Source organism: Aedes albopictus, chromosome 2, assembly GCF_035046485.1.
Source record: "Aedes albopictus strain Foshan chromosome 2, AalbF5, whole genome shotgun sequence".
Taxonomy (NCBI): Eukaryota; Metazoa; Arthropoda; class Insecta; order Diptera; family Culicidae; genus Aedes; species Aedes albopictus.
The window spans coordinates 150,635,439-150,661,993 of record NC_085137.1 but is presented as its reverse complement, the minus strand read 5'-3'; the positions used below and the strand labels follow the sequence as shown (position 1 = coordinate 150,661,993).

At 39.9% G+C, this 26,555-nt stretch overlaps 1 protein-coding gene across 5 annotated transcripts in view; it reads right to left on the bottom strand.

The window, feature by feature from the left end:
- Window positions 1-26,555, bottom strand: part of LOC115258720 (uncharacterized) — an 88,712-nt gene that overhangs the window by 42,199 nt on the left and 19,958 nt on the right. For 2 of the 5 annotated variants that reach the window (XR_009997526.1, XR_009997522.1), the window contains exon 1: window positions 16,738-19,335. The exons of 2 other annotated variants lie outside the window; for them this stretch is intronic. The gene's annotated coding sequence lies outside the window, so the exon portion shown is untranslated. Of the gene's footprint in view, window positions 1-16,737; window positions 19,336-26,555 lie in introns of those variants that run through there. One more of the 5 variants, XR_009997525.1, reaches the window with a different exon arrangement.

Below are 26,555 nucleotides of genomic sequence, written 5' to 3'. Positions count from 1 at the left end.
AATTGAACCCAGGTCCTGCTACATATGAATAAGCAGCGGTAGTTACTAGATCACCAAGCCACGTCCGCTTTAAGACTTCCTAATATTTACAGAAAAACTTGTAGCTAGAAGGCACAGCATGTTGCTAATTGATAAATTGAGAGACAAATTTTTGTGAAAAAATCTCGTTCTGGTGGGATTGGAACCCACGATTCCGTGTTCGCTAGACCGAAGCTTTAACTAATCAATCCACAGAACAGGTAATGATTCTGCGGAATAGAAACCCAAACTGTACCCGAGCCCACACCATAAACACTCCTTTATTCACGATACGAACTATCTCTCTTTCGGCATAGATAGTTTAGGCATGAGGAACTCCTTGAGGAATTTTTGAAGGAATTCCTGGAAGAATTTCCGTAGGATTTTTTTTTTTGAGGAAAGAATTCATGGATGAATCAACGATGGAATTCCTGAAGAAATTCCTGGAGGTATTTCTGCAGGAATTCATGAAGCAATATTTGGAGGAATTTATGGAGGAATTCCTGGAGAATATTCTGACTCTTTGATCAATTTCTGGAGAAATGTCTCGAGGAACTTCTCGAAGAATTTTTCAGGAATTCCTGGAGGAAAATCTGGAGGATGTTTTGAGAAATTTCTGGAGACATTCATGGGTGAATCCTAGGAGGAATTCCTCAAGAAATTCCTGGAGAAATTTCTGGAAAAAATTCTTGAGGAATCCATTGAGGAATCCCTGTAGGAATTTCTCTAGGGATTCATGAAGGAATTTCTGAATGCGTTTCGGGAGGAAAGTCTTTAGGGTTTTCTGGAGGAATTTATTGATAAAAATATTTGAGGCTTCTTGAAAGAATTCTTGGAGGAAACTTTTCGAGGAATTTCTAAAGGATTTTTTCGGGAATTCCTCCGTTGATTCATCCATGATTTTTTCCAGAACTTCCTCAAAAAAATCCTACAGAAATTCGTTCAGTAATTGCTTCAGAAATTCCTCAAGGAGTTCCTCAAGGAAACCTCAAACATTTCTCCAGAAATTCCTCAAAGAATGCCTCCAGAAATTTCTCCAATAATTCCTCCAGAAGTTGTTCAAGGAATTCTCCAAAAATTCCTCCTAAAAATCCTTCAGGGATTCCTCTAGAAATAGTTCCAGGAATTCCTCCAGATAATTCTTCAGAAAATCCTATAGGAATTTTTATCAAAATTTCTCCAAGATTTCGTCTACGGATTACTCCAAAAAATCCTAAAAAAAAATCTCCCGGAGGTCTTCCAGAAAATTCTCTTGGAATTTCTCGACAAATTCTTCTAGGCATTCCTCCAGGAATTTCTCCAGGATTTTTTTTCAGGAATTTCTTCAGGAATTCCTCCATGGATTCATCCATGAATACCTTCTGAAATTCCACATCAATTCTTCCAGAAATCCATCCAGATTAGATTCTCTTAGAATCGAAAATGGCCGTTTCTATCGGAGATTCCAAGGTCCCCAGAAACTGTTACGGGTGACCAGAATCAATCAAAATCATTTTTCTTTGTTTTACTGAATTACGCGCGGCATTCTGCGAAATTTAATGTGTCGCATGATGGGATTCTTTTAGAATCGAAAAATGGCCATTTCTACCGGAGATTCTAAGATCCCCAGAACCTGCTCCGTGGCCACCGGATGACCGATTGACCTAATCAGGTCCGAAAATACATGTATAGAATAATCTGTCACAAACAACGACAATAACATGCTGTTTTCCAATCTATCTGATGACATGATAATATTATGGATCATGTCACACTTAGATCCGCCACGCAGAAAAGGAGAGAGGGTCATAGAGATGAGTGATATTTTAATACACGAACACTAGCGTAAGTTTTTTCTCACACAAAACTGCACGCCAATTCAAAGGCTATTCAGAATTCATACGCAAATATTACCCAATCGAATGTTTTCCTCGCAGTTTCACAACTACATCTACATTTGAACGTGATTACCACTATTCTTCATTACACCAACAAAGCTAGCCATAAAAATGTTTGACACTTCTCAGGTCATTTTGAGAGACCACACACATGTACGAAAAAGACGGAAAATATATTCTACATTATCGTTCTTGGTGCCGTTCTTCTCATGCTCATGTTACATGATGATAAAATCTATCGAAGCCCCCAGAAACCCCTGAAACCTTTCGAGATAAATTCTCCTACGTGAGTCTGCTGTCGTTACGCTGCAAAATGGTTTTATTCTCATATAGGTAGCATTTAGGACCTTCATCAGAGAAGGTCCGATTCATTCAGGGATTCATGGTGGAGGTTCCACCAAAAACTCCGGGGAATTGCTTCTTGGCATTCCTGAACGAAAACTTATCCCCCAGAATACTTATCTAGGAACTCGACCACGGCATTTCTCCAGAAACTCATGGAGAAATTCTCAACAGAACTAATGGAAGATTCTCTCAAGTAACTTCTGGAAGATTGCTGAAAAAACACGTTGAAGATTCCCGAGAGGAACTTCTGGGGGATTCTATTCCGTGTCGGGTATTTCCATCACTGCCACCATTTTTTTGATCAATTGTGAACTTCTGGGGGATGCTCAGGAGAAACTCCTGAATGGTTTTCAGAAGGAATTCTTGAAAATTTCTCAAGTAGAACTATTGAACTTAGTTATTATAGATAAAATTCTATAGAATTTCTATAGGGAATTATCTGAATGATCCAGCAAAACCTCTTGGAAGAATTATAGAACGAATTTATGAATGATTCCCAGAAAAAACTTCTGCAGAAATCCCAGAAGAAACTTCTGTAGAAATTCCTGAACGAGTTTCAGAAGAATCTGGGATTATTCCCTGTTTTGCAGTCTTTGGTGTGCAATCCCACGAATAATTCCAGAAGGGACACTTTGATTATTCTCAGAAGAAACTCTCAGACAAATCTCAAAAGGAATTTTAAGAGGACTTTTGGAAAAAAATATCTTGAAAGAATTCCCGTAGAAAATCCCGAAACCTAGTGTGAATTCCTTAAGGAGATTTCCAAATTCATGGTGAAACTTCTGATAGAATTTCCATAGAAATTCCGGAAGAAATTTAAAAGTTGGTTCCCAGAAGAAATTTCTACAGAATCGCATAGGTCAGAAACTCTTTTAGACATCCATACATAAACTTCTAATTGATTTCCATGTCACAACCAAGCATTATCGTAAATAGAGAAATCCCAGAAATATTCTTGAAGGAATCCTAGAAATAATTACTATGGGAAACAAAAAAATAGTTCAGGGGGAACTCCGGAAAATTACAAAAAAAAATCCCATGAGATATCCTAAATATATTTCAGAAAATAAAACATCTTAAAGAATTCATGCAAAAAAAAACTTAAAAATCTAAAAAACACATGCTGCAATTCCAAAGCCAAACCCAAAGAAACCTGAAGATTTGTTCTTCTTAAGCGTATTAAGGTGTGTTTCTGGTAGAGTCTAGGACCTTGAAAATTATGTTGGGGGGAGGTAATAAATTCTTGGACAAATTTTATGTAAAACTCAGTATCCTGAACGCTCATAGAAATTCTGTTAATTTGTTCAATAAAACTTTTCATGTAAATTTATGAGAACATATCAAAAACATTACGTGATGTGTTATATAGATGCATTGAACAGTCTGCCATTATAAACACAGAATAGTCTCTACTTGGAAACATCACCTCCATCTTTCAACCCTGCACCCAAGGAAGATTATGTTTATTTTAAAAGTCAGTAAATTTCTAGTGTCATAATTTATTCCACTCGTGCTTTGATGAACGCAGTTCTTCCGGGACCTTGTTTACGCTTCTCGGAATGAACTTTGGCCAACTTCAATAAGTCACCGCGTGACAACGAAATGTTTTGATTTCGTTGTGCTATGACAAATATTGGCACGATTCCGAAGAAAGCTGCTTTTTACTAGAGGGTTACGCATCGTTAGATACCGGAAAATTTTCCACACTACAGGTTGTAGTTTTGATGCAACTTACCCAACTACAACCGGACCGGATATGGAACAGTGAACTGGAAGAAGTTCAGATTTAGATGTATACCCAGCCAACACACGATCGCATATGATGTTAAATAAGATGCTAAAGTGGAGGCGATATGCGTACACTTTACATGCGATTAAATGGAAGCATGTACGCATATGGCCTCCACATTCGCATCCTATTTTACATCTTATACGACTTCGTGTTCGCTGGGTACCTGCTGCTTCTGTAATCCATCCACTTGGCCTGTGTGGGCTATAGAATCGGCAACTGTAAAACACGGCTGCTGGCTACACACACATTATGCTTGGCTGCACTCTCTCCCTTCGACCAGTTCAGTTATACCTAGACCCTAACGTGGCAGAGAGTGGTCAACGCCGGCCGGTAACTGTGAAATCATAGCAACATAAAGCTCAACAATCAGACCAGATCTGCATTTCATTATCTTTTATATAGATACTGTGTATTTATTTGCTGTAGTCTCAACAGGTGAGGCGTATACGCACTCCACAGTGTGGTATATTGCTGTGTTTAAACATGTTATCATTTTTTTGGTAATTTCCAACACGAGGATCATAAGTTTTTAGATGAGTGTCCTAAAAATATATAAAAAAAAATTTACTAGATAGACTTAAATAATTTAAACAAAATATTTGAGACATACTGATTTGTACATCAATTCAATGTTCATAAAGTGTATATAAAAATTACTTACGAGCAATACATCTTCAAATAGCTATTGTAACAGTTGAGGCTTCATAATAATCTCCTTTAACAAAACTATAACTCATAAATCAATAGAGGAAAAACATATCTTCTGTACAATAGAAGAAAAATCAGATAATATTTCTCTAACACTACAGTGCAGAACAAAATCCTCAAAATCGTTAAATTAGAATACAGTAATAGATGGACCTTCATATTGACATCTGTATTTTTCCAACGCAACAAGCATCTGATTTTATCCATGTATAAACATGTAAATTACTATTCTTCTCGCAACAAAAATCTGGAAAAATCTGGCCTCATTAGACCAGTGATAAATATCTTCCCGACACAACACACGCCTGCATAATTTCACCCGAAGAATCCCACACGATCCATTTGTCACCTCTCGAGGAAACAAACAGCCACCGCCCATCATCATCCCATAACGATAATCATTCACCACAAAGATGACAATTTTTCCCAAATGAAAGTATGTATGCCACAACGATCTTGCTGCTGTTGGGACCCGGCACATGCCTAACAACACCCACTTCGGAGACAGATACTCACACAACCCTACCACCCCATATCTTCCGCTAGAATACAATCAGCACCTTTTCTCCACCTAGCCAGTCGTGAGTGGCTTACTCTCTCAGCTTAACCCAAACAAGCAAAGTGGCCACACGCTGGTCGGCGACGAGGTGCGGCAGACCCCGAAAACGCGCACCGCTGCAAAATCTCACCAATCATAAAAAAAACAGGTTCCAAACAGGGGACAAAGGGTGGAAAAATATGGTTTTGGTCAAAACTGTTTACCATAAATTGTGAAAATAATATAAAATGAGTAAATTCTGAAGTAAATTAAGAATGTTTCTAGTTTCCTAAAAATAATTCAATAAAGCGATCACACAATTGACTTTTTCTTGTAACCTAACAATTCTTATTTTCTTCTTATTCTATTTTATTCTTCTAACAACTCGAACTGTTGATTACTTTGAGAAAAACCGCATTTTCAGTCAAGGAAAATTTTCAATTTTTTCAATTGAGCCATCATAGGATGGACCCCGTTTGGCATAAGGACGTTTAACCGAACGAAAGTTTGACCTACACAGCTAATCGCGTTCGGTAATGTTTACCGAAATCTCAACCGCTGAGCGTTCGGTAATAGATTTTTAACGAAATTTTGTAAAAAAATAACAAATTTCGGTAAAATGTTATCGTGTATCTGTCAAACTCTAACGAACTTCGGTAAAATTGGCTACCTTTACCGAAATTTTTGTCCTGTAAAATAAACTTAACGGTTGAGATTTCGGTAAAAAATTACCGTAGTCAGTAATTTTTTTTTATAACTGTGTTTCACTAAAGCATGGTTTACTTAAGGAGTGTATCGGAAAGTAGTAGAAAATGTTCAGGATGCTCTATCTCGAAGCTGGGTTGGTCTTTTCATTTCGGTTCTTCTATGAAATCTTCACAATATAGTTAAGTTTAGAACAGCTTGGAAAAATTTGGAAAATGTTTAGTATTATTGAAAATATGATTAAATGAATACACCTCACAAAATAAAAATCTGCACAAAATGCAATTTTGTTAAGATTTTTCAACATTTCAAAAATGTGTAGTGAATAAAATTTGTACGATAAAAAATCTGGAAAATATTGATGCTTGTTAACAGTTATGTACACATAACATATAATTCAACACCAACATTCAAAATACATATTTTCGATAGAAAAATCTCCTATATCCTCAAAATGGTCCATTCCAAAAAACGTATATTTTTTGGTCAAATTTTGAAGCTCTGCTTTAATATCTTAAAAGGTTATATATTTCCATTTTTTGCTCTAACTAACTCGCCCATAAAATAAAAAACATACCCTATTTGAAAAAATGAGAATTTTTCATTTAACGTATTTTTTATTTGCGTAAACATGATTTGGAGGAGCATATATAAAAGGGGTTCCTCAAAATTGGCCTTTTTTTCATTTTTAAGAATTGTGCTTAAATGCAGTGGAGATTTTTCTTGAAAAAAATAATTTGCCTATAACATGAGGATTCTGGAGCTTATTATATTTGCACAAAAAAGTTAACAATTTTCGAACATTATCGAACTTTTTTCGCAATTTCAATTTTTAAAAAGGTGTGCAAAAATTTTAAAACATGTGTTCAGTAATCTAGGTTAAAAACCCAGTTAAAAGAACATTTTTAGAAAACCATTAAAGCCATTTCTTTTTTCAAGGATTTATACAGTATCTCCAAAAATAAAATTACTTAAAAGTTGTATTAAACTATTTTTGAGGCTATTGTAAACATTTTCAACTACTTTACGATACACTCCTTAGAATGGGTAGACATAAGTATACGACTTTTTTTTTCAAAAATTGTTGAAAATCGTATACTCTATTTTGAATCTAATTTACATAAAACAGCAAACTGACATTCAGAGGTATCACAAACGCCTCAAAGTTAAATTTTCGTGTAATAAAAATATGCTTTAACTTTGAATGTTATAACTTTCTCAATTCCATTCGATCCGCAATCTCTTTGCATGAATCTTTTTGTAATAAGCTTTTGAATAAACTTGTAGAAAATAACTTTTTTTCCAAAATCATACAAAATATGAGTTTTTATAATTTAAGATTGCTCAAGTCTTTCAACAATTGAACCCAAACTAATGAACTATAGTACGTGTTAAAACTTAAAAGACCAGTATTAAATCTACTTACTCCACACATATTGTATCATAGTAAGTTATCACAGATGTTTTCCTTTATTCTGCTTGAAATCTAACCTAAAATTGTCTCACAGATACACATATAACATAACATATAACATCCGTTGCAATCGAGGCAAAGGATGAGGCAAATTCTCAACATGGTCAGAACCGTTCAATGTAAGTTTAGAACGAGATCATAACTTTTCGTACATAATGAACATGAAATTTACAGCTTTCAGCTGATTCACACCCAAACAAACGGAGTTTGCGATCTGCTTGAAATAATTCTGAACGATACCACCTCCCCCCCCCCTTGCTCTCGTAACAATGCTCTTACAAGATATTTTTGTTGCCCAAAAACGTTACGAACAATCTATCAATTTCAAACATTCATGTTTATGATACTTTTCACAAAAAAAACTGTAAAAACATGTTTGAAAACTTTTTTGTTCAATGTAAATTTAAAGTTTAGGAAGATTTTTTGGCAGGTTTTACTTAAAATCACACTCTAAGCATCATATTTAGGGATATGGAAACTGGAGATTTTTTTTTGTTTTCAAAATTTAGCTGCAATTCTCACTTTTCTTGTAAAATACGTGTTTTTGAAATATTTTTTTATATTTTCCCATGTTGACACAATTTTCTACAAATACAGTTTATTCACAACATTTTTAGGCAAATACTATTTGCAAAAGTACGCTAAAAGATTTGAAACTGATCAAACAGTTAAAATGTTTAGTAAAAAAATGAAAAAAATAAAAGAAATCCTATAAAACTCATATTTTGAGTGACTTTGAAAAAAAATGCATGTTTTATAAGTTTATTCGATATTCGAAAGAGAACCATATAAAATGAAAATCGTTTGAAAATTAAGAAAGTTATGCCACAAGTGAAAGCACGTTTGTATTTCTTGAAAATTCAACACTGAGGCTTTTGTATTACCTCTTAATCTCAATATAATTAGCGCATACTCAGAGGTTTTTCTTTTTATGTGATTTGAATCTAAAAGAGCATACGGGTTTCAGGTTTCAACAACTTTAGGAAAATAAGCCACACCCTGGTAAGCACGGTAGGTAGGTGCATTCGAAGGTGACACTTAAGATTATCAAAATTATCATTTTAATATTTTTTTTTTCATTTATTTTCTACCAGATCAAATATTAAAAATAAAAAAATGAAACTTTTAAAATATGGTCTATTTTTATTTTTGTTTCGTTTTTACACAGATATTTTGTATGTACAGATTTTTTTTTTCGAATACCGTCCCATCTGGATCAAAGTCTGCTTCTAAGCTTAGTGTTCTATGAGTTACTGTTCCTGGATACCTCGACATAATGATAATGTCTCCAGCACATTTCCCAGCTCTTTTACTAGGATTACTGAAAATCCGGAAGTGTTTCCAAGCAACGAAATTTTATCAACTATGTTACCATACTGCATACATTCTAAACCACCGCAAGATATGTGGAGCGAACAAAAGAATCCCTGAACAAACCATTACCATGGATCAATTTTTGAAAGAATCGCTTAAGAATAACTTTAGAAACTCTTGGTAGAGTTTCTGCGGAACTTTTATGACGATTCTCCAAAACTCTGCTAGACTTAAACGAAATTACTTATGCAGCAGTTTCTCCTAGACCTTCATTTTGGGTTAGTGTGTTTTTCTCAGAGTTCCAGAAGGCAAAACACACAAAAACATCAATGTTTGGGAGAAAAATCTGCAAGAATTTATGAAAGTAATCGCAAAAGAACTTAAAAGAAATTATCTAAAATAATCTGAAGGAATTCCCGAAGGGTACTTCAGATTTCCCCAGAACTAATTCATTGTTCATTCAAATAGGTAACAAATTTGTTATATCTTGGATATTACGATATCCAAGATGTTTACAAATAATGTCTATAATTTTTTTTACTAAATGTGCTGAAGAGCTTTTGCAGTGTTTTTTTTTATTTGAAAAAAATATCGACTTCCTGAAGAAATATATCAACAACTTACATAAAAAAGCTCTACAAAGAGAAAGTTTTGGTGCCAGGCAAATTCCAGGAGAAAAACTTTTAAAAATCACTTACGAAACATTACATGAAGTGAATTCTTCCATAAATGCCAATGATGTATTTGTCAAGGTTTTCCAGAAATTTAGCTATAGATGCCTGGATGAATCTCCCTTTGAGTTTTTCAAGGATTTCTCTATGAATATTGCATTTATTTTTACCTAAATTTCTTCAACAGTATCTTAAAGGCTTATTCCAGGGATTTCTTCCAAATGTCCTCAAGGCCACTGGTGTTCTTTCAGCAATTCTTCCAGTGATTTTCCATAGGGATGCCTCCTGAGATTCCTCCAGAGGTATCTTCAGGTATTCCTCCAAGGCTATCTCAAAGATGCCTCCATTAATGCCTTCAGAGTTGCCTTCAGAGATGACATCAAAAATGCCTCCAGGGATTCTTCAATAGAATTCTCCTGGAGTTCTTCAAGGCATTCTTCCAGAGATTTTTCCAGGGATTCTTTCAAGGACTTCTCAAGTGATACCTCCAAGGTCTCCTCCTTATATCTCCTCAAGGATTTTTATATGGATTCCTACAGGAATTTCTCCTAGGATTTTTCCTGAGACTCCCACAGAAATATCTCCAAAGATCCCTCCCGGGATGGCTCTTCGAGATCATTTTTTAATTTCTTAAAGAACTTTTCCGAGTTTTCTCCGTGAATTTTATCTAATGCTAATTCTTTACACATTCTCCAGAGATTTCTATCACGCAGGATTTCCTCAGAGATTTCTTCCGAGATATATTAAATACTAGACATTCCTCCAGAGATTCCCATTGGGAGTCTCGCAGGAATTCTTTTAACTATTGTTCCATGAACTCTTCCAGGGATCTCCGGGAAAAGATGCCTCCAGAGATTTTTATACCGGGATTCCTGAGAGAATCATCCATTGATTCCAGGTGAATTCCATCAGGGATTTCTTCAAAGATTCCGTCAGTGGTTCCTCATGGAATTCCATCGGGGGATTCCTCCATTGATTTGTATTAGAATTCCTCCAGGGATTGTTCTAGAGATTCCTACATGGATACACCCTGGTGTTCCTCCATGGATTTCCCTAAGCTCCCTACATATTCCTTGGCCAGCAAACCTGGAAAAAGCGCGCGATATAGCTGTAATTCTTACAAGCTCCTAGCTCCCCTCGCGAGACGCCTCAGGGGATTCCATCAGAGATTCCAAAAAAACAACCAGGGACTCTTCTAGGGATTGTTCCAGAGGCTCGGATACTGCCAAAGATTGTTCTGAGGGATTATGTACACACTCAGTTAAGCTCGGCTAATTTCCTGTGCGAATCTCGGCAAAAGAGTGGGAATTAGCCGAGCTCAACTGAGAGTGTATGTTGATTACATCGTTTACATGTTGATTACACGTGTGTTATTTATGACTCTCGAAGTCACATGGAATCTTAAATATAGGTTCAGAGTTTTTGGTTTTTACTTTGTTTTTGAAAGTTTTGTTTATACCTTTGCCGGGATCTGTAGCTTAATTGGTTGAACATTTGCTCCATAAGTTGGTGGTCATGAGTTTGATTGTCAGCCTATGTCGTAGTAATTTTGGAAAATTCGTCTGTGCATCGAATAGGAAATGCAAATTATTTGCACAACTTTACCACAACCAAACTTCATACTGGCTAACATCCCAAGTAACAATGAATTCTGAACAGTGAGAGTATTTGCTGCACATTGCTTGGTTAATGGTGTCAATAGCTGAACACAATATCAGCTGAATATTGGTCTGACGTATTGCTTGCTTTGCCTTTTGAACCAGCAAACTCTGGGTGGATAAATATCATGCTGAATAAAGTATGCATAATCTCTGTAATCATATTTGAAACATTTACCAAAATGTAGCATAAATCATCTGTTGTTCAGCTGTTAATCAAACAGTTTTTGACAGTCGCCTCATGCAAGTTTTCGTAGTGTCAACATCGCTTTTTCAGCCTGAATACAGGCTTAGTTCGGGGGTGGAAGCTCAGGTAAAATATTATCTCCTGGGCGCCCATTAAAAACACCACCCCCGGCGAAGACTGGCGCTCGAGCCTAGCTATTTAGCACTGTAGTTGGAGGAAATGCCAATGCAGAACCCGTAGCTTCCGGGAAGGTAAGCCCAGCACCCTGGGTTAGTGGGTTGGTGTCAGGCCCTGCGAGCCAGCCGTAAAAAAGACTAGCACCGGAAAATCAACAAGAGAATAATGCGAACCGATACCAATGGCGACGACCACAGCGACGAAAAGGGACTTGCGATTGGAAGCTCGGTACGTGGAACTGCAGATCTCTCAACTTCATCGGGAGCACCCGCATACTCGCCGATATACTGAAGGACCGCGGGTTCGGAATCGTAGCGCTGCAGGAGGTGTGTTGGACAGGATCTATGGTGCGAACGTTTAGAGGTAATCATACCATCTACCAGAGTTGCGGCAACACACGTGAGCTGGGAACAGCTTTTATAGTGATGGGCGACATGCAGAGGCGCGTGATCGGTTGGTGGCCGATCGACGAAAGAGGATCAAGGGCCGATTCTTCAACATTAGCATAATAAACGTGCACAGCCCTCACTCCGGAAGCACTGATGATGACAAAGACGCATTTTACGCGCAGCTCGAACGCGAGTACGACCGCTGCCCAAACCACGACGTCAAGATCATCATAGGGGATCTAAACGCTCAGGTAGGCCAGGAGGAGGAATTCAGACCGACGATTGGAAAGTTCAGCGCCCACCAGCTGACGAACGAAAATGGCCTACGCCTCATCGATTTCGCCGCCTCCAAGAACATGGCCATTCGTAGCACCTTCTTCCCGCACAGCCTCCCGTATCGTTACACCTGGAGATCACCACAACAAACGGAATCGCAAATCGACCACGTTCTGATTGATGGACGGCACTTCTCCGACATTATCGACGTCAGGACCTATCGTGGCGCTAATATCGACTCCGATCACTACCTGGTGATGGTTAAACTGCGCCCAAAACTCTCCGTTATTAACAACGTACATTACCGGCGGCCGCCCCGGTACGATCTAGAGCGACTGAAGCAACCGGATGTCGCCACCGCATATGCGCAGAATCTCGAGGCAGCGTTGCCGGACGAGGGTGTGCTCGATGTGGCCCCTCTAGAGGACTGCTGGAGTACAGTCAAAGCAGCCATCAACAACGCAGCCGAGAGCACTATCGGGTACGTAGAACGGAGTCGACGAAACGATTGGTTCGACGAGGAGTGCAGAGCGGTTCTGGAGGAGAAGGATACAGCGCGGGCGGTAATGCTGCAGCATGGAACCCGACAGAATGTGGAGCGATACAGACAGAAGCGGAAGCAGCAGACCCGTCTCTTCCGGGAGAAAAAGCGCCGCCTGGAAGAAGCGGAGTGCGAGGAAATGGAACTGCTGTGCCGTTCACAGGAAACACGCAAGTTCTACCAGAAGCTCAACGCATCCCGCAAAGGCTACGTGCCGCAAGCCGAAATATGCAGGGATAAGGAAGGGAGCCTCCTGACGGACAAACGTGAGGTGATCGAAAGGTGGAAGCAGCACTTCGACGAGCACCTGAATGGCGAAGAGAATGTAGGCACGGAGGACCAAGGCAGCGGAGGAAATGACTATGTTGGTGCAGCAGAGGACGGGAACGAACCAACTCCCACGCTGAGGGAAGTTAAGGATGCCATCCATCAGCTCAAAAACAACAAAGCGGCTGGTAAGGACGGTATCGCAGCGGAACTCATCAAGATGGGCCCGGAAAAGTTGGCCACCTGTCTGCACCAGTTAGTAGTCAAGATCTGGGAAACCGAACAGCTACCGGAGGAGTGGAAGGAAGGGATAATCTGTCCCATCCACAAGAAAGGCGACAAGTTAATGTGTGAGAACTTTCGAGCGATCACCAATTTGAATGCCGCCTACAAAGTGCTATCCCAGATCATCTTCCGTCGTCTTTCACCTAAAGTAAATGAGTTCGTGGGAAGTTACCAAGCCGGTTTCATCGACGGCCGGTCGACAACGGACCAGATCTTCACCGTACGGCAAATCCTCCAGAAATGCCGTGAATACCAGGTCCCAACGCATCACCTGTTCATCGACTTCAAAGCGGCATACGACAGTATCGACCGCACAGAGCTATGGAAAATTATGGACGAGAACAGCTTTCCCGGGAAGCTGACTAGACTGATAAGAGCAACGATGGACGGTGTGCAGAACAGCGTAAGGATTTCGGGTGAACTATCCAGTTCATTTGAATCTCGACGGGGACTACGACAAGGTGATGGACTTTCCTGCCTACTATTCAACATCGCCCTGGAAGGTGTTATGCGACGAGCCGGGCTCAACAGCCGGGGTACGATCTTCACGAAATCCAGCCAATTTGTATGTTTTGCGGATGACATGGATATTATTGCTAGGACATTTGGAGCGGTGGCAGAACAGTACACCCGCCTGAAACGTGAAGCAGCAAAGGTCGGACTGGTGGTGAATGCGGCTAAGACAAAGTACACGCTGGTAGGTGGGACTGAGCGAGACAGGACAAGCCTTGGCAGCAATGTTACAATAGACGGGGATACTTTCGAGGTGGTAGAAGAATTCGTCTACCTCGGTTCCTTGCTAACGGCTGACAATAACGTGAGCCGTGAAATACGAAGGCGCATCATCAGTGGAAGTCGTGCCTATTATGGGCTCCAGAAGAAACTGCGGTCAAAAAAGATTCACCCCCGCACCAAATGTACCATGTACAAGACGTTAATAAGACCGGTGGTTCTCTACGGGCACGAGACGTGGACGATGCTCGAGGAGGACATGCAAGCACTCGGAGTTTTTGAGCGACGGGTGCTAAGGACGATCTTCGGCGGCGTGCAGGAGAACGGTGTGTGGCGGAAAAGGATGAACCACGAGCTCGCTGCACTTTATGGCGAACCCAGCATCCAAAAGGTAGCCAAAGCCGGAAGGATACGATGGGCAGGACATGTTGCAAGAATGCCGGACAACAACCCTGCAAAGTTGGTGTTTGCTAACCATCCGGTTGGTACAAGAAGGCGTGGAGCGCAGAGAGCACGATGGGCGGACCAGGTGGAGCGTGATCTGGCGAGTGTTGGGCGTGACCGACGTTGGAGAGCTGCAGCTGCAAATCGAGTATTATGGCGGCAAATTGTTGATTCAGTATTATCATGAATTTGATGTTAACTAAATAAATGAAATGACAGGCTTAGTTCAGGGGTCTCCAGTTAGCCTAGTGATTAAGGCTATGGATCGCCAATCTGGAGACGGCGGATTCGATTCCCGTTTCGGTCGGGAAAATTTTCTCGACTCGCTAGGCACACATTGTACAAATTCATGCAATGGCAGACAAAGAAAGCCCTTCAATTAATAACTGTGCTCTAAGAAGTGCTCAAAGAACACTAAATTGATGCCAAGTTCATTACTGATTAAGCACATATTAAGTCTTAATTTAGCCTTTTAGAGAATTTTAAACCAGCTAATGCCTGAATAAAATCATCAAGTTTAACAACTAAATAAAGGATTGCACCAGCAATGTCCAGCCTTTGTTCAAATGATGCATGCTTTGAATAAGTTAGAACAACGCTTGTACAGCATTACCTGAGATATTCCTTCCTACCGATATCAAATAGTTTTACTATAAAAAACCTGAATTAATCCACCTATGGTGAACAGAACCCTTCTTACACTTATTAAAATTATTGTTGTATTATTATTCGTATGTATAATTGTGATTTTTGGTAATTCTAGAAAATATTGTAGATTTGGCATCAAGTTGATTGCTTTCCATAATAGAATCATCGACCATGGACTCAACTACCATAAATCTCCTAGAATCTTGTAAATATTATGAAGCATTTTGTCAAAGACCTCTTAAAAAGTTAAGTTGTATTACTCCAAAGTATTCCCCGAAAAATATCTCGGTTACAAAATGTCCAATCGGAATGAAATTCAAAAGCGTTCTTCTAGGATGCACTAGCTTTCGTTTGGGGCCTTAAGAACCCGAATCGGTTGATAGACGGCTGAGAAATTTATGGTGATACACTTTGTCAAAAATATCTAAAATAATTAAGTCGTACTACTCCCTAACACTCTTTGAAAGATATCTCGGTAACCGAACGTCCAATCAAAATAAAATTCAATAGCGTTCTACTAGGATGTAGTAGCTTTCATTTGCTTCTAAGAGAACTCAAGTAGGTAAACAGACGGCTGAGAACCGTGAGTGACATTTTTTTGTAACATACATACACACACACACACATACACACACACGCACATACAGACATTTGCTCAATTCGTCGAGCTGAGTTGATTGGTATATGTGACTCGGCCCTGCGGGCCTCGGATCGAAAGTCGGTTTTCCAAGCGGTATTTATACCCTTCTTATGGGTGTAAGAAGGGTAAAAAGGTAAAAACTGCTGACTCACACACATCAAATAAAGGAGACAAAGAATCATGAATCATGATTTTGATCTAATCAATATAAAATGACATAAACCATGTGGTTTGACACAAAGCATCGAAACTGGAACCAAATAATCCGAACATTTTTAAAAACTCTCACTAATATCTAAGAAAACTTAGGTAAAATAGCAATGAAAGTGTTCAAGAAAGTCAGCTGTTAGTTTTTTTGGCCAGCCTCCGTCCACTGTGGCTCGCTGCGTGTAGTCAGTTGGCGAGGCGAGACGTTGGTTTGAATCAGCATCACCAGTCAGCATCAACAGCAGCGCAAAGAACGGTCTGCCCAAGTCACAATTCGCCTTGACGGAGGCTCTCTGAGAGAATTGCGCTGTGCGTGAAAACAATTTTTTTTAACATGGGAAAGGATAGGAGCTGCATTTTCAAATGCTTCTAATTCTTTATAGAAATTTTTTTAAGCAAAACGTTCTTAATGTTATCGAATGAGATTTTGATACGCTATATTATAGACATAACATTGTGATTTAAAAACATTTTGTCTAAAACCAGTGATAGTGTAGCTAATTGAAAGTATATTGCAAAACATTAACTCTTTTTTCAATCTGAAGTCCCTAAAATATTTTAGAAGCATTTGAAAATGCAGCTCCTATCCATTCCCATGTTAAAAAAAATTGTTTTCACGCACAGCGCAATTCTCTCAAAGAGTTCCGTCAAGGCGAATAAATATTGAATGAGCACAGCGACACACGGGCGTTGATTGTAAATAACCTGCAGTTTTGCTGTTGTGGACTTCTTGGCAAAAAAAATACTTTGAGAGAATTCTTTTCACTCCACGTTCAAGACGAATCTTCAACTGACATGCTGGAAAATCACTATGTAGTAACACATTCTAGCACTGATCAAATACCTCCCGCAGCACACACACTCTTATTCACCAGCCCTCCCCTATAGGGGCACCATCACTGGAACAGGTTTCAACTGCCAAAAACTTTGGGAGCGAGCGAAGGCGCGCGCGAGCATAAACCAGCACACAACAAAGAACTCAAACGATCGCGGCGTCGAGATCGAGAAGGTCCGTCCGAAACTCCCGCGCGACTCACCACGACTACGTAACGTTGCGTCGTCACCGATAGTGTGCGATGTGGAGGCTATCTAAGCGTCATCTGAGTTCAACAACACTGGCAAGACTAAATGCGCTCCTCGTGCGCGAGGCCAACCGACCGAGGGCTCCCACCAGCCAACCAGCCAGTCACGCCGCCACGCCGTATTCTCTCTTTTGCTCGGGTGTGCTTTAAACCGGCCCAGACTAACCAGCCGACCAAGCAACCGACCGACCGACTAACTGACTGACTGGCTGGGAGCCAAACATCAGCTATTCGAATCTCAACAACCAGCAAGTTAAAAGGAAACGTGAAGGAAACTTAAACTAGGTATAGCAAGGAGGGCCACGTAGGGCTTCTCTGCTGAGCGCTGCTGCAAGGAGGAGATGGAGGGCTCTGGTGTATAACGGGGTCCTACGTCGTCGAGACGAGAGCATACACCGATGTTGGTTGCCTTGCTTGGCTCCACAAGGATGGATATTATTAGGGATGTCGAAGGCCATCTGCTATCAACAGTGCTGGACAAAAGATTAACAATTTAATAAATAAGATATCTACATATAGGTATGCAATATTTTTTTTTTTTAGTTTTCGAAATAAGGTTGATAAGAATATTTTTTATTCTCTTAAATCATTAACCTGTGTTGAGTTGAGTTTCAGTGGTGTGGTGCAAAGGGCCGGCATCAAAGATGTCCATACATACATACATTTATTTGTTCAACATCATTAAGACAAGACATAATCAACAATAGTACGCCACAATACTCGGTTTGTGGCTGCCGCTCTCCATCCTCGGTCGCTCCCAATGCTCGCCACGCTCCACCTGGTCCGCCCATCGTGCTCTCTGCGCTCCACGCCTTCTTGTGCCAACCGGATCAGTTGCAAACACCAGCTTTGCCGGGTTGTTGTCCGGCATTCTTGCAACATGCCCTGCCCACCGTATCCTTCCGGCTTTGGCCACCTTCTGGATGCTGGGTTCGCCGTAAAGTGCAGCGAGCTCGTGGTTCATCCTTCTCCTCCACATACCGTTCTCCTGCACACCGCCAAAGATCGTCATTAGCACGCGTCGCTCGAAAACTCCGAGTGCTTGCAGGTCCTCCTCGAGCGTGGCCCATGTCTCGTGCCCGTAGAGGACTACAGGTCTAAAGAGACAATTACACCGTCTTCGACCTTGCGCCCTCTACAGACTGAACATTACAAACATACGACAACGGACAACACATATAACACCCAGTGGCCCAGAGGAGAATTTTCCGTTGACGAAAAGTTTTCCCCGACTGGAGCGGGAATCGAACCCGCACTCCGAGGCTTACGAGACACCTACACGACTGCCGCCGCTAACCGCTCGGCCACGAAGCCCACAAAATTATTAGAGTTTGTCTTATTAGCGTTTTGTACATGGCGCATTTGGTGCGTGGGTGAATCTTTTTCGACCGCAGTTTCTTCTGGAGCCCGTAGTAGGCCCGACTTCCGCTCATGATGCGCCTCCGAATTTCACGGCTCACGTTGTTGTCAGCCGTCAGTAAGGATCCGAGGTAGACAAATTCCTCCAACACCTCGAAGGTATCCCCGTCTATCGTACGATTACTACCCATACGGATCCGGTCGTGTTCGGTTCCGCCTAGCAGCATGTACTTTGTTTTTGAGGCATTCACCACCAGTCCGACCTTTGCTGCTTCGCGTTTCAGGTGGGTGTACAGTTCTGTCACCGTTCCAAATGTTCTAGCGATAATGTCCATGTCGTCCGCAAAGCACACAAATTGACCGGATTTTGTGAAAATCGTACCCCGGCTCGTCGCATCACACCTTCCAGCGCGATGTTGAAGAGTAGACATGAGAGTCCGTCACCTTGTCGCAGTCCCCGGCGAGATACGAATGAACTGGATAGTTCACCCGAAACGCTTACGCAGTTTTGCACACCGTCCATCGTTGCTTTAATCAGTCTAGTCAGCTTCCCAGGAAAGCCGTTTTCGTCCATGATTCTCCATAGCTCTTCGCGGTCGATACTGTCGTATGCCGCTTTGAAGTCGATGAACAGGTGGTGCGTTGGGACCTTGTATTCACGGCATTTCTGGTGGATTTGCCGTACGGTAAAGATCTGGTCCGTTGTCGACCGGCCGTCGATGAAGCCGGCTTGATAACTTCCCACGAACTCATTTGTTTTAGGTGACAGACGACGGAAGATGATCTGGGATAGCACTTTGTAGGCAGCATTCAAAATAGTGATCGCCCTGAAGTTCTCACATTCCAAATGGTCGCCTTTCTTGGGAATGGGGCAGATTACCCCTTCCTTCCACTCCTCCGGTAGCTGTTCGGTTTCCCAGATCCTGACTATCAGCCGATGCAGACAGGTGGCCAACTTTTTTGGGCCCATCTTGATGAGTTCAGCTGCGATACCATCCTGACCAGCTGCTTTGTTGGTGTTGCTCACGTCCGTCCGTCAAGAGGCCTCCGTCTTTATCCCTGCATATTTCGGCTCGTGGCACGAAGCCATTGCGGGATGCGTTGAGCTTCTGATAGAACTTCCGTGTTTCTTGGGAACGGCGCAGCAGTTCCATTTCTTCACACTCCGCTTCTTCCAGGCAGCGCTTTTTCTCCCGAAAGAGGCGGGTTTGCTGTTTTCGCTTCTGTTTGTAACGTTCCACGTTCTGTCGAGTCCCTTGCTTCAGCATTACCGCCCTCGCTGCGTTCTTCTCCTCCAAAACCGTTCTGCACTCTTCGTCGAATCATTCTCTCTCTTTTTACTGGCTCAGACCTTTTGATCCATAAAGATCGAACCATTCGTTCCGTCGATTCCGTTCCACATACCCAATGGTGCTTTCGGCTGCGTCGTTGATGGCTGCTTTCACTGTACTCCAGCAGTCCTCTAGAGGGGCCTCATCGAGCTCGCCCTCATCTGGCAACGCGGCCTCGAGATTCTGCGCGTATGCTGAGGCGACATCCGGTTATCAAAGATGTCCATCCTGGCCAATTTTTCGCCATCTTGGCCTGTGATCATTAGACTGCGTCAACCAGGTCGATTTTTTAGAACGTCCGATTCCTTCTAGCGTCCGAAACAACTGTGCAAAATTTGGGTGCGATTGGTTGCGTCTCAGAATTCCCCATTACGATTGAAAATTGTATGGGATTTAGTGTAAAAACGTACTTTTTTTGCATTTGAAGTTGAAGTATATCCTAGTATATGTATGCCGATTTTTTTTATCGAAGCACTTTGAGGTCTTGTTTTTGTGAAAAATGATATACGCCAATTCAGATTTTTTTATTAATGAAATTCCTTTGTCCAATTTTTTACTTAAGCATCAACACTTTTCGACACTTCTGCACCCCATGTTTTTTTTTTTTTGTTTGAGTTCAAATATATCTGTATGAGACGTAAGATTTCTCAAGGGGCTTTGCTAATTCTAGTATTTCCGATGGGCGCAGTATCATAACGTCCGAGGCCATAATGTCCCAGGACTTTATGGCGCATTTTTTCGGGGCATAACGTCCAAACGTGCAGGTATGTCACGATGTCCAAGGAAAGAAGGCACATAGGATATTATGACGCATCCAAACTTTTGGACGTTATTTCGCAAAAAAACGCGACTTAACGACCGGGACTGTATGACCTCGGACGTTGTGATCCGGCCCCTTTCCGATGAAGTTCTGCAGAGATTCGTTAAGGACAAGCTTATATGAATTCCTCTAAGAATTCTTTCGGGAATTTCTTCTAGGAACTTTTTTTATATTTTGTTTTTTTTTTAAATCAAGAAAAAATTTCTAAAAATTAATGCCATTTATTTCAACAGATACTTTGTAGTATTTCTACAAAGCATCTTTTGTGCGGAATCCTGTCAGGAATTTCCTCCGATAACTTGGGGATTCTATAGCCGAGGCGGTAAACGACCATGCTAAGGGTGACGGGTTCGATTCCCGGTCGATCAGGATCTTTTCGTAAAGGAAATTTCCTTCACTTCCTTGGGCATAAAGTATCTTCGTGCCTGCCACACGATATACGCATGCGAAATGGCCATTGGCAGAGGAAGCTCTCAGTTAATAACTGTGGAAGTGCTCATAGAACACTAAGCTGAGAAGCAGGCTTTGTCCCTATGAGGACGTTACGCCAAGCAGAGAGAGAAGAAAGAGAGAGACTTGGGGATTCTTGGAGAAATATCTGCAGAGATTTCTAGAAGAACTTCTCATTCTCAAGGAAATTGTTGGATTTTTTTTCGGAGATTTTTTCAGGAATTTATGTATGGGTTGCATTAGCAATTTCTTCCAGAATTAAAACAAGAATTTACCTTTGTTGAAAAGTATTAAACAAGAATTTGTTGAGAAATTATGCCAGGGATTTCTTTCGGAAATCCCTTCAATGCTTCCTTACGGAATTCCTTGATTCTTTGTTCCAGGAATTCTAGAAAATCATTCCTCCAGCAATTTATTGAGGAGATCATTCAGAAATTCCGTCGGGAGTTTCTTCAGCAATTTCATCGGATTTTTTTTAGATCCTTGAAGTTTTTTTGGAATAATTTGTAGAATAATACTTCTAAAGATTTCTTCATTTTTACGACAACCCATTTAGAAAATCATTAGAAATTTCTGAAAGTATTATTTGGGAAGTTCATCTAAATAATTTCTTGCGGAATTCATGAAACGGATCCGTGAGGATTCCCTTTGCATATTCCACTGGAATTTGTTGTAGCATTTTTTAAAGATATCTTCCTGGGGATTCTCCAGAAATCTTTGGAGAATTTCCTCAGGAATTTCTTTGGGAAGTCTCTTTTGGGATTGTTTGGGGTATTTCTCAAGAGATTCGTTGTAGAACTCCTCCAGAGATTCCTTGAGGACATCAACGCTTGATTTGAATCGTCTCTGTTTTGTTCTGCTAATTTTCACCCAAGGAAGGTTTATAAAGCAAAAGAAATGAAGTGTTTTTAGAAATCGATACTTCATTCGTTCTGAACAAAGAGACTTTGACTTGAAACGTCAAAAAACGCAGTAGGCAAGACAAAGATTGCCGGGGATAGCTAGTTTTATCTAAATTTTCTGTAGGGGTCAGTTGGGATTCATTGGTGAATTTCATCAGGGATTCTTTAGGGGATACCACCGAAGACATCTTAAAGAATTCTTCCAGACAGTCTTTGAGAAACCCTTCAAAAAATCATGGAATAATTATCGAGAAATTTCACCAAAAATTTACCAAAAGATTCTTCAAGGAATGTTTCTAACAGAATTTCGTCTGGGTTCGTAAAAAATATGTTATCCCAATGTCATAATGTCCTAAAGTGCCAAAAATGTGCTCAGAATTGCGATATGTCTCTTCGTTTTCGAGTTATCGGGCAGGTTTCCTCAGGAATCTAAAAAAAGGGTCATGATGTGCATTTTTCGGTAGTTTTTCGTCAATAAAAAAATAAAAAAATAAAAAAATAAAAAAAAAGGAAATAATCAAAATAAATTTAAAAAAATCATGTTGTTTTGTCCCCATACATTTTTTGAGAATTTTGAGCCTCGAAGGGGATCACTTTAGCCCTGGGATATGGACTTCAAATTTTGGCATGACGGTTTATAGCTAAAACGATCGTTTTGCAATATTGAACTTTGAACATTCCTTTGAACATTTTGCAGGACGACCTAATTGGCCACTTATTCCATTTATTCCAGGGATTTTTTTTAGGATTTGGTTACGAAAATCATTCAAACATTTTGTGGAGAATTTATCCAGGATTCCATCGGGAGCGTCTTCGAATATTTCGTGAGTAATTTCTCAAGAAGTTTGTTGGGGATTTCATTAGAAGCTTCTCTAAACATTTTGATCAAGATTTTTTCACGAATTCTTTGGGGGGTTTCTCCAGAAATTTCTTGGGAAATTTAGCACTGTCTTTGGATAATGGTTTCCATGATTTTCACGACAACTCATCCAGGGATTTCATCGGGAACCCTGTGCAGATTTTATTACGGGAATCTTTGAAAAATTACCCCAGCGATTTCATTAGGGATTCAGGTAAAAGTACTGAAAATAATATATCAATTTTACTCCTGGAACATCATCATCATAGCACATTTAGATCTTGATGAGATCTAACCAATACACGCAGAGAAATAAATTGTAAACACAATTAAAATCTAGTTCAAATCAACCAATTTTTCAGTTTACAATAGCGACAAACTAATTTCAAGTTTAAAGTGAACTGTGCCATTGTTTGACAATACAAATATTTTCATTTGTCGAAATTTTTACAGTTTGTTAGAACAAACAGAGATTTGGTAGATTCAATATAAAATAACGGTTTGTTTCAAACGACTGCACTTTTGCTATTAACAAAGCCGGAATGTGATTGTGTTGGTGACGGCAGCTCCTGCGGCAGCTCGGAAATCTATTTTTAGACGCTCGGCAAGTGGATGGAAAGGAGATCGAATAAAAAGGCGAAACCGACCAACTTTTTGCGAATGCCGTCTTTAGTACCTGCGCGTTATCCATCACGACCAAAACTGCACTTGGAAGTTGCAGTGATGGATTTGCTACACGAGGTTGGGGCAAGTTTTTCAAAGATGTGTGAGTGTTTTATGGTCCCCATTTTGTAGAAACAAATGAAGTTTCTAACGTTGTATGAAATAATGGTGATTGGTTGTTTTAATCGATAACCTCTAAATAAAAACAGAGAAATATAACTTTGGTATAAGTAAATCCTCAGTTTGAAAATCAACCAAGCGTTTTATTGTTTCAAACAAGCGTCATTTTTCTGCGTGTAGCAATGAGCTATCTGATTGATCTTCAAATATCAAAATTTTCTATTGGTCATCAAAATTTTGCTATTATTTTCAGTACTTTTACCTCAAACAAACCAATATCACATTTTGATCGTCATTAGTTGGCCTCTGCCCGGGTATAGATGTATGAAAAATATATCATCAATTTGAGAGACGAACCAGCCAAGGGCTGAAAGTCTCTTTAATAAAGACAAATCAATCAATCAATCAATCATCAATTTATTTTAAGGTCGAATTCTCAACCTACCTACTTCCATGGATTTGAGAACACTTGACAGTAACTTAATGTTAGAATCTATTTGTACTATAATTGTTTATTTATCTGGATTAAACATGTCCTTAAAAGAACATTTATTTAACAAAAACATCAAAGATATGATAATTTGTTAGAACAGTAATTTCTTTATTGCGTATTCTTTCAAGAATAATCAAAATGCACAATTACACACAATAAATATGCTATATTCGAATAACAGGGAAACAACTTTGATGTGTAAGATGGGTTCTGTTCACCGTAGAAGGATTAAATCAGTTTTTTTTTTATTTGTGAGACATTGAATTGTTACATTTAGGAAAATATGTTGAAAGGTCCAAATCATGTAAACGTGCAGCAAACAAATGCCTATTTTTTCACGTTTTAATGGAATAGGGACCCAAGGGGTACACTGTTTTTAAATTATTATCAGAAAATTCAGAAAATTTGGCGTAACATGTCAAAAAAACAAAGATGTTTGTCTATCAGTTTTGAGCAGTGAATCAAAATTCAACCATTGCGCAACAATTATGATAATGTCAATGTCGCAACCTGTATTTGTTGCGACAAACAAACCCATGCGACATAAGTTTGTCCCAACTTGAAAATAATGGGATTAACATCGTACACCACGAGTTTAGAGATTTTTAAGCCTTGCATTGCGATTTTCGAACGGTAACTTCGAGTCGGTAAACACTGCAACTCTGGTCAAGCTCTATCATCAAACAGTTTCGACTTTGGGTTAGCAATAATTGATTATTCACGAGTTGAAAAGTACGCAACAAATTCAGCTTCCGTTTTGTCTGCAACAAAAACTTTCGAGATCATGTCATTATCTGTTACCAGTAGGGATAAAGAGTAATCGTCGCACCTTCTTTGTTGCTTGTTTTGTGCCTCTTTTGTCTGACAATTCTCTTCACTGGTTTTGAGAAAAAAATCATATTTTCCCATACTAGACACTTTTTTAAATTTGATTATGCTTGGAATCCTTTTAAAACAATGTATACAAAAACCACCAGGGATCACTCAAAACTTCAATATAATGCATGGTTTTATGAGGAAACAAAAATCGTCTTTGACAGTTATTTTGAGTACCTAATCCCTGTATAATAAGTAAAGGAAAGTGTAATTATTATTTATAATATTATGCTGAGAGATCTTGCAACCGGCGGGACGTTAAAGAAAGTTTCGGGCATCCTCAGTTCACTGCAACCGCGCTCGTGGATAAAGATGCTCTCATCAGCTGTGAAATGTATTACATATGTCATGTATTGTGTAATTTATGGTGCCCAACAGGCGAGTCAAAAAGTCACTTGTCTATACTGCGAGTACATAGGGTCTTGCACCATTTGGGCAGGTGTTCCTATTTTGGGCACTTGCCGCTATAACTAAGTCAATTACAAACCGATTGATTTGAATTTTTGTACAGAGTTAAATACTGTACGTGCCTAACTCTGTACAAAATTTCAAATCAATCGGTTAGAAATTGACTTAGTTATAGCGGCAAGTGCCCAAAATAGGTACACCTGCCCAAATGGTACAAGACCCTATATGTAGATATATTATTTCTCCCAAATCGTAGTTGAAACTCGAAACTAGTCTTGGTATGCCAAACCTTATATGTAGATTCACATCGCGACGGTTGTTACGTTAATCATAGTACGATTATGAAGACGGATTATCTGGAAGAAGTGGATCAAATAACACGAGACCCGAATATGTATTGAGCTGTTTTTCCCCTTCCAAACTATAGCAATTGTCTATCTGAAAAACTGAGTCCCATTCCTTCCAATTTAAATCCCTCGCACTCACAAGGTGGTGAGGAACATAGTATGTAATTCACCTCAATCAAGCACTCTTTGAAAACATGCTGTCCAATGTATCGGGAATTGATTAACCCTCACCACAGCGGACGGTTTCCAGTGAGTGCCTTGAGGCTCTCCTCTTCCACGTTTTAACTGCACTGACCACACCGTGATCGGACACATGTATTGCCGATTACACCGTACAAATCGTCTTTGGTCGTCATGTTTCTACGTTCTCATCCTTTGCTTCGCCATCAGCTAAATCGTGTACGGTGTTTTATTACGATATGCTCGTTTGTCACCGTCATTTTGGGAATGGATTTACTCCAGGCATAAAAGTAGGTATATGAACGTCGTACTATATCGCAGTGTGTATCTCTTTAGTACACTAATCCGAACAAGGAGAAGCCACATAGCTACACAGAAAAAAATATTCGTGTAAAATTCAGCGAGAAATCATGCACATAAAGGGAATGCTAGAGTTAGTGCATATTAACATGAGATATCATGTAAAATTACGTTACAATCGTGTAAATTTCCGCTAATAGTCACGTAACCGGTTGGAGTCCATGATGGTTTACGCGATGGTTGGCGGAAATTTACACGATGGTAATGTAATTTTACATTATATCTCATGTAAAAGTGCACTAAATCTAGCATTCCCTTTATGTGCATGATTTTTCGCTGAATTTTAATTACATATTTTTTTCTGTGTAGAGCTAGTCACATACGTAACATAAATAAATTAGAAGCAGAAAAACTATGCCCTACAGAGCAAGTGTGCGCCTAACCGTGGAGGGAATTTCGAACGTTCACCTGT